Source organism: Anomalospiza imberbis, chromosome 5 (genome assembly GCF_031753505.1).
Source record: "Anomalospiza imberbis isolate Cuckoo-Finch-1a 21T00152 chromosome 5, ASM3175350v1, whole genome shotgun sequence".
Classification (NCBI taxonomy): Eukaryota; Metazoa; Chordata; class Aves; order Passeriformes; family Viduidae; genus Anomalospiza; species Anomalospiza imberbis.
The window spans coordinates 8,375,068-8,392,895 of NC_089685.1; the positions used below are offsets into that span (position 1 = coordinate 8,375,068).

Consider the following 17,828-nt stretch of genomic DNA (forward strand, 5'->3'; position numbering starts at 1 on the left):
TCCCTCTACTAGACATACAGCAACAAAAAGTTAGAATATGTTCTTTTGTCAGTGCTGTTGTACAGAACCTTTTTCCTACATTTTGTTTTTCCAGCTACATATTAGTCAATGCCCAACAAGTTTTAGTTAGGCTGTATACTGAAAAGAGAGAAGCAGAATGCAGATTTCTACACTAAGGAGTACTGTTGTTTAAAGTCAATTTGCTTTAGATTAATATGAAAATAATTTGACTGAGTTTTTGGAGGAAGTGTTACTGCAGAAATTATGATTTAGAACACACCCATAAGAGAATTAGGATCTGTGTTTGTCATGTTTGTTTTGAAGCTATTTTTTCTCAAATTCTCTAAAACATAATTTTGATATACTACTTGACTCTTTTTATGAATCTAGAGAATAGAAAATACCTGTGGCTTTTTTAAATTGAAAAATCTAAATTTTTTTTGACAGACATAAGTATTTTGAGGTTCATGTAACAATGTCAGCTTGTATTTGGTTTGAATGGCAAGGTTTGCAGGGGTGGGATGAGGGGCTATGGGGGGATTTCTGTGAGAAGCTGCCAGAAATTTTCCACATGTTTGAGGGAGCTTGTGCCAGAGGGCTCAAGACAAGTCCACCAGTGACCAAGGCTGAGCCCATCAGCAACAGAGATGAAATATCTGGGACAAACATAAGGGGGCGGGGAGGGGGGGGGGAAGCCCCAGTAACAACACAGCAGTTAAAAACCAGAGAGAGAAGAGAGAATATGTAAGAGAAACACCCCAGCAGACCCAGGTCAGTGCAGATGGAGGGTGAGGAAGTGCTACAGGAACCAAAGCAGAGATTCCCCTGCAGGTGGTGAAGGTTAGAGGGCTGTAATACAGGAGAGAATGAGTGAGCTACCAGGGTAAGAGAAGGCTGATGGAGGAGGTATTTGGTCCAAGTGACATCAAAAGTCCAGTTGGATTCTGTCAGCAGAAAGTAATCTGTGCCAGAGAAAATCTAAACTCAGCAGGACGGGGGTGGGAGTCACCTGATCCTACAGGGAGGTTAACCCTCTTCCGGAGGGCTGGAGTCGAGCACTTCCAGAGCTTCCTCATCCCCAGTTCCTGCTGTGGTTCCCGGGCTCTATGAAGTAATATCCCAATGCAAAAATCATTATCTCTATAACTTCTCTCCCTTAATGTCTGAGAGCATGTGGAGAGAAACAGACTGATGCAGTCTTACAGACAGCGAGATATAAATTGTAAGCATGGTGCTCATATTGGGTGGGATTTTCACTAAAGATAATAATAAAAATGTCTCAAAACAATTGATTAATTTTAAGCTTTAATAATGCATTAACTGAATTAAATGTAGATAATGAAAAAATATCATTCTTTTTAGTCCAAGAGATGTAGTTATTGATTCCAGATGGGTTCTTGGCAAATTTCTTAACATTTAGAATACTAAACTGTCTAATCACACTTGACAACCCATGTTTGGCTATAAAATGGCCAAAAAGCTCTGCAAACCTTAGTAGTAATTTCTCAGTGTTTACAAATAATGAAACTTTGAGCACATTATGTTTTTATATTTATTCTTCTACCTCTAGTGCCTGTAGCTCATGTATGTTTTCAGGAAACACCTGCCATGTTTGAAGTTCTAACATAGAAGACATACATTATAATCCTTTAAAATGTTTACTTTTTAAAAAACATTTTACTTTGTTTATCTCCTGTTGTATAGATGTATGTTACATTTTATCCTGCCAGTTCAAGCAAGACCTCTGCTGCTAATTAGATGTAAATCACATTGATAATTCTTTTGGAATTTATTTTCCACTTGTAATTGCAATATAACTTCTATTAGCTTTATGCTCTTCATGCTTTCACTTCAGCTTCTGTTATGTCAGTCTTTCATTTTCACAACTTTAATCAGTTTTCTATTACAATTTTAATTACTGTAATACAGTAAGAGTGTACCAGGGACTATAGACGTATTTTGTTAATCAGAGCAGGCTTTTTAATAATGGTTCTTAGTGTCTAGCTGCAGTTGAATTTATCACAAGATGTATTTTTTGTAGAGAATACTTGCAAAGTCTGGCTATTTCAATTATGCAAATTTTCCAACTCTGTATTGTTCAAGGCTCTGTCCTGAATGTTTTATTGGTAATTTTTAAATTTGTGGGATACAAACCAAGCAGTGTTAATGAAATACATCAATATATGCAGAAAGTATAAGACCTTATAAAACTGGATAGAGAATGGAAGAGTTCATAGAGAGCTTGTAGAGCATCTCTGAGAAGTACTTGGAAATCAGAGTCTGAAAGAATTAATAGATAAAAAAATATCTCCAAGGTAGTCACAAAACTCCTAATAATGCTGATGAGGTAAACACATGGATAGCACAGCTGTGGAATGAAAGGAAAAGATAAATGCACTGACTGAAGATTGTTGGTTTTCTCACCCAGAGAGAATCATAGGAACTGGGAAGCCACAGAAATGGTTTAAAACAGGTAGAACTCCAGGAGCACATTTGAATTGGTGTGACCCTTCCCTGATTCAGCACAGAAGAGTGAAGTTTTGGCTGGTTTTGTCTGAGACAGAGTTAATTTTCTTCCTAGTAGCTGGCACAGTGTTGTGGTTTGGATTTAGGATGAGAATAATGCTGATATCACATTGATGTTTTGGCTGTTGCTGAGCAGCGCTTACTATAGGTCAAGGACTTTTCAGCTTCTCATGGCTGCCCTGCAGGGTGTTTTTCTCTCAGGTTATTCCCTTCCAGAACCAGGTATTTAGAATGTCGTCAGCTGCAGAGGAAGATACCTGAGGGAAGACAAATTTAAGCTCTCTAAAGAGAGAAGCAGCAAATATTTTTTAAAAAATTCTTTCCCAATGGCTACAGTTTTTCTAAAGTAATGTTAAATATAAGTAATTTCAATAGAATAGTGTTTAAAATAATTAAGAAAAAACAGCTTATATGCGAATTGTTTTCAGTGACTTTCACAGGAGACACTCTTGGCAAGGAATTGAAGAAAGCAGTGTTCAGGGGAGTAGCTTAGAAAAATCCTCCCTTATCCTACTTAGACATCTGAGATATTTGTCTTCCTTGGTCTGAGCATCTAAATGCTCATCTCATGCAGTGTTCAGCCAGGCCATATCCCAGTACCTAATTCTGTGTAGCAGCCCAAACTTCTGTGTGAATTCTGAGTAACCCTTGGGAGATCCATGCACACCCTGCAGAGCAGGAGTAAGCACGGTAACTTTTCAATTTCCTCAGTAATATCTGGACTTCCTTTAGACCTGGGTAACATCTCAAACTTCCTTTGGACTATTCAGTGTAAACTCACAAGTTCATTGTTACCCCTTTCTTAATTAAGGGTTACCATTGTGGGGGGAATTACCTCATGTTATGAACATCCCTTTTTAATCTCAGAATGTGCATGGAACTGAAGCTATGTAATCCTTTGGCTGTAACTTTGAAAAGTGCTTTTGGCTCACTTTATTGTAAGTCCATTAAATACAAGGAATCATCACAACACTAAAATATAAGTTGCTAAGGCAGACTTCAACTTTGTGTGTGCAGTGCATATCCATTGTTAAGAGTATAGAAATATGAATAGTTTAAGCATGGAAACATGGGAAAGATGGGAAATGTAGAATTTTGCCCATTTGGGAGCATGAAGAGGAAGGATTAATCCAGCCATATAATCTAACTGTACATTGACATGCACTGTTCTATATTATGTTTCTGTGCTTGGACTGCCCTGGACATAGGTAATGCTTCTGAAGGGTTATAATTAGCACACAAAGGTCTACAAAGACTTTTCTCAGTGAGCTAAGGTTGAACTGAAGATATTAAATTAAAACAGAGCTCCGCACCTGAGGAGCTTCAGGCATTTTTATAATTTCTCTATTTATATAACTGAAGATTCTGGCCAGAACAAATGAAATGCAACTGTTCTTTATTTTTTTATTTTCTTAAAGTGAAGTATTCATCCTTTCTAAAATAACGAGCTTTTAAAAAAGTTCCTAAGAACACTGGTTTTCTTGGGGTGTTTTTACCGATATTAATGTTTTTCAAAATGTTAAAATTAAAAGATTGAGTGCAAGTTACTTATCCTTACAAATAGTAGGGACATTTTCTGTTTCTTGCTTCATTTATCATGAAATAAGTATTCATGCGTTGTCTAATATCCTTTCTCAGAAAACATTCTGAAAATGTTTTAAACTTCCTATCATTTTAGAACATTTGAAGAGTGAATTATTGCTTTATGAATTAAAAGTGTCCTACAATCTTCAAAAATCACTAGACAGTTATAACACAAGGGCAGTCCATCACCAGTGAAGCCCAGTCCCTGAAAGCAAAGACAGTATCAAACTCTGTGTTCCACTGTGGTGGAACTTTGAACCTCAGGAGAATGATTGAAGATCTTGGCAGGTTTCACTTACTGTGTCACTCACCTTGAAGTTTCCCTGGCCAGACGTGGTTACTTTACTAGCAAATTTCAGACTGCCAGGGTAGACAAATGTTCTGTCTCTCCAGCTCACTCAGCGCATACATCCAAATTTATATTTGCCCCCTTGGGCGAAAGTCAGTGCTATTATCCATCTGTCCTGTATTTTCTCCTTGACCTCTTCATGCTCACTTCCTGCTCCAATGGGATAGTTTAACTACCTGTGCAATTTCCTTTTATCAGCCTTAGAAATCTTACATGCACTTTCCTACTTCAGAAAAGCAAGAAACTGGAATCAGATCTACTAGATGATAAATAATTCTGCAGTTAATGGCATGTTTGACATGAAGCATAAAGGACTTTACCTTTAAAGTTATATATGCCTTAATTCAAAAAAGTATACAGTTATATATAATGTATATAAAAGCAAAATCTGCAGTTACATATAGCTTTATTCTTAAAGAATACTGCAAGCATTCGGCAAAAGAAAAAGCTAACAGAGATGGTACACTGCTTTGTGTTAAACTCACACCAATTATATAAGTTCTTTTAGTCACAGAATTGCATTATTCTTATTTGAAGAGTGCAGCATAAAGAGCTATTGCTCATGTGAGACCTGCCCTTATTTCCTTTTGGTGTGCAGGACTTTGGTGAATCTGTTATGATCACCATTTCCTATTGAACTGTCATGACGGACTTGGAGAGATACCATCCAGGATGCAGGTGTTCAGGGTCAAAAGAGAGAGAAGGAAGTTCAAAGGCATTCCCTCCCACAATTCCTGATGCTGTCATGCCAGCACACTGTGTCACGGGAAGTCTCTGAAACACCCATGCGAGGGTGTAGTCACCCAGTGAAACAGACATATTTCATTGCAGCTGAAAGTAAAAAAAAAAAAAAAAAAGTAAATTTTTTTTCCTTTGGTAACTGAAAGAAAGCACCTTGTTCAGATATATTAGGAAAACATGCTCAAAGTCTTATACTTTGTCTTCTATAAGATAGTCAACCTCATCATCCTATCCAGATTTTATCTCTAAATTGCAATAAAAGTTGTTGTACAATGAGATTGTCATCCTGGCTTTTATCTGATTGCATATAATAGCTGGAAAACTCTTGAAACTCCTTACATCCCTATTGTTACCAGGAAAGCTAAAATTCTTTAAGATCTCCTGAGGGAAAGAGAGTTGGAATTAATTCTTCCTCCCTCTTCTCCCTGGAGACACACATAGCTTGTGTGGGTTTAATGAAATTTGCTAAGATTTCTGTGTGTGTCATTAAGCAGCTCCGTGAAACAATTGCCACGTTGTGCTGGGTGGTGCACAGCTATCAGTCATGGCCAAACAAGCAGGCAGCTCCTCAGTTCACATCAGCAGGTGACCTGTGTAAAGCAGCCCTGCTCTGGGGAGGACGGTATGGACTGCAGTGTAACACAGATGTAAGGCGTTGTTGGGATGTCAGTTTAAATGGAACCCGTTGTGTCATCCAGTAGCAACCCCTGTTGAGGCCGTAGGCACCGGTGTTAATATCAGCATGTGGGTAGTAGCTACATATAGTATGAGAAAACATGAAATCCAGCACTAGAGCAAAGTATGTGTAATAAATAACTTTTATGTAAGTAATATTTTACAGGTACTGAGCCCAGAGGGAAGGTGATGCTTACCTTGAGTAGTAGGACTTATTAAAATAAATGAAACCAAATATTTTATCAAAACATTCCCTGTGCTCTAAAATAGCAAGAAAAAAATCATATTAAATCTTCAAATGTTGTAGAGAGGCAAAATAACTTTGCTTTGTTAAAAATGTGGCTAGTTCAGACTTTTTAAGGTACTCTTTTTGTGTGATCCTGCATTTTATGTTTAACATCCAAAGCAGCACCTTAATGACTTCTGCCCAGGACTGTTGGCTTTCTCTAAATGTTCCCTGGAGTAATGTTTCACTTATAAGCATCATTTTAAATGTAGCCTTCTGTAGCACTTTCCTTGTGATCCTCAACCTCTGCAAAGAGGTTATGCCTTAAAAACATGTGGCAAATGCTGGCCACCTGTTAAGAGCTAATGATGCTGAAAGAAAGCCTGTTATGTCAGGACATTTTCTTAGGAAAGGCAATAAAAAAGACAGAAATCCTTCAAGCTGGAGCAGCATTAACTTTAACCCATTTTGGACTCCGCCCTTATAAAAACTACTTCAAAGGTAGACATAATCCTCTTGAAAGAAATGGGAGAGGGTAAAAACGGGGAGGTTTTGGCATAATAATTGCAAATGTGCAATTTTCTGTGCAAGTTTTACACGTCTATCTAGAAGGGAGATTTATTTAATCTTCCTTTTCCTTGAGAGAGTACAGGATAATAAAGAGATCTATAGGCAGATTAAGATTAATCTGTTCAGTAACCATGGGTCTGTCTTTTCTGGTACGCTTGGCATGCAACATTGTCAGCAAAACAGAATGGAAAATTTCCAAATCCACTTGAAAATGATACCACTCTGGTGGCAGAGATATCCTTAAATTAGCAGACAAGAGAGACAGATTTACATTTGCAGAACTAAATAAATGGATAAGGCATTATAAATAAGAATCAAAATAAAGGTGAAAAATCACTCCCATTTTCCCAGTCTCCCCCTTCAAGATTATACTTTTTTAAGAGTATCAAGCAGATACTTAAATAGTGTCTGCTTTAACTTAATAAAAATGCAGGATGATATTGTTTTAATGTGTATAAATTTAAGTGTGCAATCAGTAGATTTTAAGAGGAAAAAAGAGGTGGGGTTAGATAGAATTACATATTGCTGGAGAAACTGGAGCCATAATATTATAAATTTGGCTTCAAAATACATTTTTTTTCTTGTCTCCAGATGCCACTAGCAAAATGATAGTTTTGATCCACAAAGAGAAGAAAGGGTATACTTGTGCCAACATGTGTTTGACATCCTTATTTTTGTTTGGCACCTTGAAGAACCAGCACTTCTCATGGGACCCAGAGTTCAAAGTTAGGTGCCACTTCTGTAATTACCTACAGATGCATAAGTAGGATTACAGCAGGCAAAGGAAGGGCTCTTTTACATAACAAGGTGCATTTGTCTGTATTTCTTACTAATCAGTTACAGGGATCACCATTGTTTAAGCACAAGAAGAAATTACAATGTCAAAGAATGTCTTGCCCAGTAACCTTTTGGAAAGTTTTTTTTTCAGAGTAATCAGCTAAATAACATCCACTTATGGTAAAGGATCCTTTTTCTTTCTTGGAGAATTTATGTCTGGATGTAGGTTGTGTCATTCTCTCATTTGTATTCATCCTGAATAAAACTTTCTTCCATGACAGTCCAAGTGACATTAGCTATGTAGTGAGGCCAGTAAGATTATGATTGATAAATGCTTCTCCTCAAACTTAATGAATAATTCAGAACATAAACACAAATATGCAGCAAATTCTTGCTTGTATAAAATGAACTTAATAAAGTTCAAAGAATTTTCCTTTCTTCAATGACCTTCATTTTCATACAGCCCAAAAATTTCCATTTTTATTTTATTATCATATTCAGTTTCAAACAGAAAACAAAGACAACACATATGGCATTAGTATAATCTATAAAAATGCTGCCCTTTGAATCTCTAAGAGTTCTGCAAGTGCTTTCAATGGAAGTATCTATTCATAACCACAGATATTTGGGTTTGGAAGTAAGGAACAGTAGCATTTTTAAATGATATTCTAAAATTACACTTACTGAAACATAAGCAAAGATACATTATTACAGTATCAGCAAAGAAACATTATGATTACTATTTTTAGCAGAAAATATGATACTTGAGTCTGCAATTGTATCTTGACTGCAGGATTGTTCATGGTATTGGAATGCTGCTCATTAAATTAGAACTCATTAAAAAGTTTTACATTGCAGTACTTTGAAAACTGAAGTGGTAAAAAAAAATATAGAAGAAAGTTTGTCTTTAGAAATAAATTATTTGTTCAACATGTTTATAACATACTTCAGCTAAAAATTCGCAAATATCTACCTTATTTTTCTGCTCACCTCTTTTCTCAACTGAGTTTCAAGATGTTTTATATGCATAATTTCAGTGAAGTTTGTCTATTTTCTGTGGATAAGAACAGTGAGTCTGGAAAGTTCCTTAGCTTCAACACATGAACTCAAATGTTCCTCCTTCTCTGGGGTCTTCACTGACAGAAGAATAGAGGAGGCTGCATTTTCATGCCCTGCACTGGGTGTTGTCAAAATTGGCAGCCCCAGCAGAGGGAACACTGAGCCCTATCTGAACAAAAAAATCAAGTGGACAAATCTTTAACATCAGCATGTTTTGTCAAAAAGATTTTAACAGCAGTACTATATGCACATTTATATAAAACAAATATATGCAGCATGCATATAATGCAACAAGCCCTGAATTTTAGCTAAAATAAGTGTAGGATGCAAAATAGGCTTTACCTAAATGTATAGTACTTGATTTTGTCTGCAAGAAATCCCCCATTAACTGCCGAATTCTTGTATAAGCAGTGTATTAAATTTTCCACTGAAGTTAGTGCAAACTATTCTCTCTATTATGTTGAAGTGGCAATTTAATGATGTAAAACTCTGTTAGAACATCGGCAATAACTCTGAATGAATGGGAAATTCCTGTGTCAGTCCAACAAATGAATGCTGCTTCTGTTAAATATTATTTTAAAATCAATGGAAGTACTATAAAAGAACAAGCAAACATCTGGCACTAAGTTGTAGAAAATTGAGATTGTTCAGAGTCCAAATTTTACTTGAGCAGAATTTTAGGCCAACTAAAATGCAAATACATAAATGTAACAATGTGATTTCCAAAAATTCTTCTCCAAGTTTCTTATCTATGTATTCTTACATATTTTCTGTAAGGTTATTCTTTCCAATAAGGAGAAAGAATGCAACATCTTCTAAAAGCATTAAATGTCTTCTAAAAGCTTCTAATTGTCTCCATTTAATGTTTAGAACACTTAGGCAACTGTCTGATTTTTCATGGACCAGGTGTCCAAGTCTAAGTCATTTGTGTGTTCAAAGCCTTAATACCTAACTTGCTAGGTAAATCCAGGAATAAACATTGGGCCTTTGTATTGGCCTTTCAGCAGTTCTAGTTTTTATCACGTGTATTTGTTAGTCACTGAAAATTACGGTGAAAATCTATAGCTGTAGTAACAATTTTATGATTTCAACCACGTTACATAAACATTTCCCCATAGATATCTGCCTTCTCTCATTTTGTGCTAAAATTTCCAAAAACATAGCATTGTTTTCTGCAATATTGTCTAACTAAGGAATGTGCATTTTATTGCAGATGTAATAAATCATATCAGCATTTCTGTTGGGAAGTAATATTTCATGGGAACAGTAGCATAGAGACCTATGGTAAAGTTCAGCCTTGTAACTCTTTCTCTCCTTGGTCTTTTTTGTTTAACAAAACAGGTGTCATTGACATTTGGAGCCAACATTCATGTCTGAACAGCTACTTTCTAAATACATTTAAACAAAAGACAAAAGCAGTCATTACTTTGGAGTTACTTTTTTTTTTTAATGGATTCATACCTTCTGGGGACAAGAGATAAATGAAGGTAAGATAAAACCTTTAGATGTTGTCTTCATCAGTGTTGACACTCTTCCTTGGGGGCTGACAGCTGCTAATGAATTAATTTTAAACATGACACACAAGTAGAACAAAAATGCTGTTTTGGTTTGGCATCATTCTTGTAAAAAGAATAAGAATAGCAAGTAGTATTGATGATAATGTGAAAGTTAATCTGCACTAATTTGTGATCAAATAAAAACATGAAGAGATTCATAAAGACATCTTCACATTTTCCCAACAAATGAAATTAAGTTGGGGCTTTTATTTGAACTTGGACATTCTTCCTGTTCATACAAAATTATTGTAGCTATAATCAAAACAGAGATACAGCCAGAATTTCAAATTTGGTAAACTAATTGACCAGAACTCAGGTGTTTGCTGTATTCTCTTCACTTAACAAAGTCCTTTTATTTGGTTCCATTCTCCATCACTAAACCTTTGTTTTGATATTGATTATATTTCTCTTAACACTATATTTGTATTGAGAATTTTACTTCTGATATATGGAAAACATTTATAAAGTTTTTGCTTTTCAAGAGAATTTCAATTCTTTGTTGAAAACACAATGGTCCACATCCATAACTATTTGGGTTTGTCACTGAAATTCTCTCAGAATTATAATTTCAAATAGAAAATAACTTGGTCTTGTAAATTAGTACAGTTTGTCCCTGTCAGCTGAGTGTCCTTGTTGCCATGAATCGAAAGTCTGACTGTGGCCCATTGACCTACTCTTATTGGTAACATTGGTATGTTTACTGTACACTATTCTTTAGCTAAATGAAGGACACAGGATCACAATATATTCATGAGAAGAATTGTTTGTGGCTTTTGACTGCACTACCACAATATACTTAATGGGCATACTGATTCCAGCCTTGTCTTCAAAACCTTTTTCGGAAGACACGGATAATATGCAAATATTACAGTCAAAGGACATGGAAATATAAGGGATTTTTATAAGCTAAGTACATATAAAGGTGTAAAGTAATAACTCACTCTCGTGCATTATGAAATGAAAGCATTCACAAAGCTCTTTTATGGTTTCCATAAAAACCTGCATGGAGCTTAATAAAGACCATATATATCCATTGTCCTCTGGAACAGATCCTTGAACATTAGAGGCAAGACTGGAAGGTAGGGTAAGTATGACCTAAGGCAGAAGCCTCTGTTTTATCTGCACAAGAAATTGCAGAACACAGCGATGCCATGTCAGCATCAATTACTGCACTCTGGAGAGCAGGGCAGGTCTTGGTGGGTCTGGTAGATCTTGTGAGGAGTAACAAGAACAGCTCTGGTTTTCACCGCTAATACTTCAGTGATTTCATTCAAACTTAGAGAATAAGTTATTGAAGGAGAAGACAGATATGCAAATACAATATAGTATGTTTTTCTGAAAGTATAATATACTCTGCTAGAAAGTTTGCCTGATGTGGGTAAAACATCTTCCGAAATAACAGCACTCCAAATTTTGTTGCAAAGAAATATGAATCAGGTGGATACAGCTGGAACTCAGATCCAGGTAAAAATAGAGGAACCTTTGGCTTTTAGAAAACCTACCTGGGTATAAATATATTTTCATAAACCTAGTAGAGGGAACACATGGGATAAATGTTCTCTGCTTTCCTCTTATTTAACCTGTCAATTGGTCAGTCAGAATTCAATTTCATTTACAGATTGATAAATTGAGAACCAGCTTGTACAGTTTAGGGTGCTTTAGGTATGTTTAAGTCTTCAAGTCTTAATGGTGATTTTGATATAAAGGAGGTATAAAGTTGAAATACCATCAATAAAAGAGATGTTAGCATGTTTCAACCTAAGAACAATCATAGTAGGGAATTTAGGCTAATAAGTGATAAAACCAAAAATTAACCAGACAGCATAATTTTCCAAAATTAAATTAAAATACTTAAAAATGTGTATATAAATATATATATATAAATACTGTATGTAACTGAGACACCAGCATAGAATAAAATTTTCTGTAATTTTTCCAGATTGTTTTCTAAACATTTATTTGAAAGCATGAGCCTAGGTTCCTTGTCCTTTCCTTTCAGGTGGGATTGAATTTGAAATGGAAAAACAAGATCAAAGTTTTCCATGATAGTTTCCCTCCCCATGTCACATTTCTATATGTACAATTTTTTTTTTTTTTTTTTGCTATTCTGTGCTTTTTAACTAAATTCAGGAAGAAAATAATGAGATAAAAACTTGAGAAGAATCAACTCTGCTGACAGAAATTCCTCACAATTTACATAAATGTCTTTCTTTTTTTGTGCAATGTAAATTGTAAATGCACTCAGCAAAGGGAAAAGAATGTTTTCAGGTTCCCACCCTTTTCTGAAACAAATCTTGTATGTGAGTAGTTATTCTGTGGACTCTGTTTCAAAAAGGGCCCTTCCTCTTTCTGATACTCTGTTTTTGACAGCAGATCCTGCAACAAATTTGATTCACAAAGGTGCTATTTAAACAAAAAAATGTTTCACAGGGATATTTTTATGCATATTTCTGGGTTTTGTAGAATGCTATTTCTATGTGCAGATACTGACTTTTACAAGTCTATTATTTCCTTACTCTCCGCTCTGATCTACATCCAGTGTTCCTGCAACTTTTTGCCATCACTGGAAGGGAGATGCAATTTTTTCTAAGCAGGCACATTTGATATAAAAAACTTGCACATTTGATAGAGATTATTTTGTGCCCTTTTTATTGCCAATAGAGATACCAAGTAACAGCAGTCATTATTAGAGAGAATGGAACATAAAATAAACTTTTTATTGCTCTAGAAAGAGTTTGTGATTCTTACCTTTCTATAGTGATACATGAGATTTCTGTGTGCTTTGGCAACAGATACCTTATAAAACATTGATGTTTTTTAAACATCAGGCAAGTATATGCCCTTTTGTGCTTATAGCTGCAAGAAAGAATCATATACAGTTTAAAAACTAAGCAGTAAGGCAGCATTTAACTGTTTAAAACGGCAGTTCTATTCTTTTCAAAACAGCTGTACTCTTGTCAGCTGCAGGAAAATTTACTGCTAGAGAAAAGTGCCAGGCATCACATCTATTGCTGTTAAGCTTCATATAAATGAGATCACACCTTCTGATCTCTTCCTAGTGATAGTGCCAGTGCTTAACACTTTACTCAGAAGTTGTGACAGGACACAGTATGATTTTACAGTCATACAAGCAATACTATAATCTCTCCCCTCCCAGACAAAAAATCATGAAAATGTAGGTTGTTCACAGACACAGAGGTACTGAGTGAAGGAGAAATGTTACTCCAAAAAAATGAAGTAAAGGAAATTTTGGTCAGGAGACACAGAATCTTAGCCCTCCCCTTGCACAGTTTGGGACTGAGCCTTTAATATTTAATAAATATGATGCAGAAAAGTTACTCCTAATTTCTTGCAATCAGCATTGAGTTATAACATTGGCTGTATATTCATCTTGTTTCCTACATTGTGTCCTTCAAAACCCCCTCTCATTTTTCACTCTCCAAACCTTACATCTTCATCCACTGCTACTCTCACTTCTCACAATCTTTCTGCCCTGTGCACTGAGATTCAGATTTTAAAAAATAGCTTCCTTTTGCTGTTATGTCCAATGTTCCTGGTGTTTAAGACCCCCAAGGTAATATTTCTCAAATAAGAGAGAATCCTTTCCACAAAGATTGAAAGATTATATAGACTAAAAGACAGTAATAATTAAACAGTAGGACATGAGAAGATGTTAGTGGCAGTAAATAGAATGTGGTTTTGGGCCTTTGCCTTTCTCTTTTGCCTTGCCTTGCCTTTCCCTCCTGTACTATGGGACTGTAAGCACCGGTTTAGCTATGAAATCAGGGAGAGGAACATATAAGGCATAAAGCAAGCCGGTGTTCAAAAGTCTTTTCATCAACTCCTGCAGCTGCTCTGCTGAGTTTAACTTCCATTTAGCTTGTGACTGCCACTCCCACAGTTTTGCCAGCTGGGAACAAATTGTTCCACTCTTTGATGTTGGAACTTCAGGTTCCACAGAGCATCCTGCATGATCCAGGGCACATAGCACAAGAGAAGACACCTCTGTTGGACCACATTTTACTCCTGCCTCTCTCTCTCATTACTATTGACTCAATTAATTTTCTAACTGAACTGTGCAGGCTCAGTTTCTGAGTGCTACTCCCTGCATTTTATTTTATCTCTAAGCCTATGCTTTCATTTCATTTTTTAAAGCCTTAATAAAAGGCAGAGGCTTACTTTCCACTGAAGAGAAACTGGAGGAGGGAAATGTGTCAGGAAATATCTCTGTGGCATCAGTCCTTTCCATGTTATAAATAGCACACATCCTTAGTGAAATAAAGCATTTACGCCCTCAGAAAGAAATCTGATCACTCATGGATTAAAAAGGAGACATCTCCTAAACTTGCCAGAAAGTGGCTGATACAAAAAATAAAGGTTTTGGGGTGAAGATAAAAGTTCATTCCTAGGTTAGACTCCAAATGCAATGCAAGATCCTGAAAGGTATTTTGCATTTATCTTTCATAGCTGGGACATTGTTCTTGCTGCCTGTATAAATCTTTAATCTTGAAGACTGTAATTCCCTCTTCCACACAGATCTTGTCATTAGCTGGTTTTAGCCCAGTGACTTGTGTGTCTAACATTGCACTTTTGTGGAACAATTAGGCTGATAGTGATCTTATTTCAAGTGAGAAAAAGTCAGGGAAAATTCCAGTAAAATCAATGCCAGTATGACAGTAAAAGACATAGATGAGAAAACTTCTTGGGTTTTAATGTTAAAATTGCATCTTCAGTAGTGTTAGCAAATAAGAAATAAGATAGATACATGACACTAAAAAACAGAGGATCTCATGTATATAAAGGAATTACAATTTAGATTATCAGAATGCTTAATGTGGATTTCATGTGAGATAATTTCTGCTAGAGAAAGTCAAATTGCAAAAGGCCATCGAGACAGCAACTGGTGTTTCGTGCCCAGGGACGTGATAACTGCTGCGAAACTGCTTATTCTTCTCTGATTTTCAAATCTTGTGTGATTTCCTCTGGTTTGTTGTTGGTAAGAGAACATGTATGTACATTAGAGAGCAGTTTTGGTACAGTTATCAAAATGAATCTCCTTTGGTTTAATTAGACAATTTCATCTTGGATGAGTGGTCAAAACAAGTTCAGGTCCTTTTGCAATGTCATTTTTGACTTCATCTATGATCTTGGGCCTTTATGCTATTTTGTGATAGTAGTTAAAGATGATACTGAAGTTTTGTGCTTCACCATCATCTATCAGCACTCAGACCTAATGGACTTGCAGACCTTTCCCTCACAAATGGGGGAACAACTTAATCCTCACTTCCTAAAGAAGAGGAATGAGACCTCTCACATGTACTTAGCAAGTGGACTTAATATGTAGGCGAAGATAATGCAAAAAAAAGGCTATAAAACTCTAAAACAGTGTTATCTAATGCTTTCTATGGCATAAATTTGTATAAATCTGAGTTAATCCTCCTACAGTCCCATTAAAGTCAAAGAAGAGACACACAACAGACAGAATTTTATTCCTTTGGCTTGATCTACACATTTATCTTGGGATTGGATGAGCTGCTCTTTGGAGTCAGTCTTTTATCTGCATTGACTGTGAAATGGACTTAGGATCCCTGGCTCAAACATTTCAGCATTTAATTTTTAGATACCTAAGATATAACACATGAGTTTCTTCCATTATCTCTACTTCTGGCATAAAACTGTTGGGTTTCATCGCTTCACCATCATTCTTTGAATATTTGCCATTTTTACATTGTTATTATAACCTTTTCTTTCCCTAACATATGGAATTCTCCAGTAATGACCTGAATCTACAGGGAGACATGCTAGTAAATGCAATTTGCTGCAATATTTCAGTGGAATATTGTCATTATAAGATTCACATTTAACAGCTTTTACTCAATATTTTCACTGCTAATTTCAGTAGTCAGCAAAGGTTTTCTGTGTTCAAATCAAGCCTGAAACACTTTCTTGACCTGTTTGTCATTGGAATCCAATTGAAATTACAGAACACCAATTAAAAATCATAAGTGCACTGGTTTATTTTGCTCTGTGGGTTTTTTTTTTTTTTTTGTTTTGTTTTTTTTTTTTGTTTGTTTGTTTTTTTTTGTTTGTTTTTTTTTTTTTTTTTTTTTGTGTGTGTGTTTTTGCACAGTCACAGTCTTTAATACATGTGGTTTTGTAATTGCAATATGCTGGGAAAGTTCAGAGTGCTCATTGGCCTTTTAGCTCCTACTTCCACCTGTGTTCTCATACATTCAGTGTTAATAACTTGGGCTGTGGGTCACACCAAATAGCTGCCTGGAAGCTTGCACTTGTATTTTTTTGAATTTACACCATGTCAAATCTTTCCTTCAGTTGCTAAGACCCAACAATAAAATATCACAAGAAGTGAAGAACTACCAGAAATTTTCCTCTCAGGCTGATTTTTACTCTTCGACTACATTTTTTCCTCTTTGTTTAAATTATCCACTCCTTAAAGCAGAATCCCACAATCTTTTTGTATCCTGGCTAACATATTAAAGGTCTGCTTTTTATAAGGGACTTTAAATTTAGATTAACAGTACTAAACATTTGCAAATACTTCCCATATTTAATAGATTATCCTTGATTAACCTAGTAATAATTATTTACCTAGTTTTGAAGCCTGAAAGAAGAGTGCCAATGAGTCGTAGATCAGTACATGTACTGGGGATGTATTAGACCAGAGTGTAAATACTTCCTTTAAATCAGAGAGAGAAGGACTGTGTGCACTTGCACAGCATATACTGCATAGATTTTGTTTCTTTCTCTAATCACATGAGATTGAAATATTCCTGCCTATGCTTCTTTTCATTTGATTGTCAGTACCAACTGTATTCATAAAAATGCAATTTAATCTGTGCCTGGATGATTGTTTCTGCCTGTTTTTCTTCCTTATTAATGTGAAATAATGCAATTCTAGGAAAATTGAATGCTGTTTTGTTTCTATATTCCAAAGCATGTGACTCCTAAAGACCATACACAGAGACTGTATAAGCACTGTTTTAAAACCTTAAGATGCATATTGGATAAAACATGTAAATATAGAATTTTATCCCTCAGTAGATAAAGTCTGGAAAATCAGTTTATCTGACCCATTTCCTTTTAACCCAGTTTATCCTAGATCTTAATAAAGACATTCACAGTACACATGGACTGACCAATTTCTCAGTCCCTAGGTATTTTGTAGTAAAATTCAGTTTTCCATCAGCAAGCTGTTAGAATGTCCACCTGCTCTTCTGTGGTCCTGAAAAAGTTGCCTTAATTGAAGACTTTATTCTTCACAACCTCTCTTCCAACTGCTTGGTTTTAACCCTCCATCCTGAACACACTTGGTATAGCAGTGTCACGTGGGGAGTATTTTCACTCTGTAAATAGACCATAAAACTACTTTTCAAGGTATTTTTAGTGCAAAACTAATTATTGGTTCCTATTTTTTTCCCAGTTTTACCTGTGTCATAATTACTGTGATTGATATTGCTTTGATTGCATTAGATAGTACTGTATTTTTTCCAAAAGAATTAATAAAGCCTTGCAGGAACCAAATAAATTCAAACTTTGCAAAAGGGATGTAAAGAGGGTATTTTGTAAATACCCTTTAAAAGCACAGAAGTACTTTTAAATGCCATGGGTCACACAATCTCTGTCATAACCACTCTTGGTTATTGAAATTACTTTGTACATATCCTGTAGTTGTTGATTTTCTATAGCATTGCAGTACCTACAAAAAAATTCCATGAAGACATAAGTTAAAATGGAAAACCTTTAA

The 17,828-nt window shown here is 35.6% G+C and overlaps 1 long non-coding RNA gene across 1 annotated transcript; it reads left to right on the top strand.

Moving 5' to 3' along the window:
- Window positions 1-776: 776 nt before the first annotated feature.
- On the top strand, window positions 777-10,965 carry LOC137474943 (uncharacterized). Its single transcript, XR_010999567.1, has 4 exons — window positions 777-1,111; window positions 7,600-7,670; window positions 9,849-9,994; window positions 10,782-10,965. It is a non-coding gene; the product is annotated as an uncharacterized lncRNA (long non-coding RNA).
- The last annotated feature ends 6,863 nt before the right edge of the window (window positions 10,966-17,828 follow it).